The following is a 1265-nucleotide window of genomic DNA, read 5'->3' on the forward strand; positions in this document are numbered from 1 at the left end:
TATATATATATATAATATATATATATATATATATATATATATATATTATATACATATATATACATATATAATGTATACAATATGTATGTATATTGTATATATATATCATATATATTATATATATATATATATAGTTATATATATATATATACACATATGTATGTCTAATGTATATATGCTATTCTATCTAACTACATCTATCTAATCGAATCCGTATACGACACACACACTCATAACACACACACACTCTACACACACACGACACATTACCACACACCGACTGCCACACACACCATATATATTAGTATAATAATATATATATATAATAATTATATATAATTAAGAATAATATATATATATATATTCATACACTCCACACATACATATATAACTATATATCATATATATATATATATATATATATATATACAATGTATAATTATATGTAATAATATATATATATTATATTAAAGATTTATTATATATATATATATATATATATATATATACATATATTCATCTGTATACACACAAAGATACACACAACAAACACACACAACACCACACACTCACACACACACCACACAAACACAACACACAACAAACTTCTATATATATATATATATATTTAATGATATATATATATATATAGTAATCATATATATATAATATAAGGTGTGTGAGGAGTGAGTGTGTGTGTGTGTGTGTTGTGGGTTTTGTGTGCGTGTGTGTTAGTGAGTAGTGTGTGTATATATACATATACATATATGTATATATCTATCTCTATAAGTATATATATATGTAAATGTAAAGTATATATATATAACTAAATATACATATATATATAATATCAATATAAATATATATATACAACACACACACACACACACATATATATATATATAATATATATATTATATATCTAATATAACTATATAATAAATAAATATATAAATATTCGATATAATATAACATGTATATACATATATATAAATAATATCAAATATATATATATATATATATATAATATATATATATATATATATATATATATATATTTGGGTGTGTGTGTGTGGTGTGTGTGTGTTATGTGTGTGTTGTGTGGTGTGTGTGTGTTTTGTACGGTTGTGTGTGTGTGCGTGTATTATATATATTAGATATATATAAATATATAAAAAATAGCTATAGATAACAATTTATAAAAAACAATATATATAATGTATATATATATTATATATATATAAATAAATATATATATATTAATA

Source organism: Penaeus japonicus, unplaced genomic scaffold, assembly GCF_977035675.1.
Source record: "Penaeus japonicus unplaced genomic scaffold, GWHDUDI00000001_assembly GWHDUDI00000002, whole genome shotgun sequence".
Lineage (NCBI taxonomy): Eukaryota > Metazoa > Arthropoda > Malacostraca > Decapoda > Penaeidae > Penaeus > Penaeus japonicus.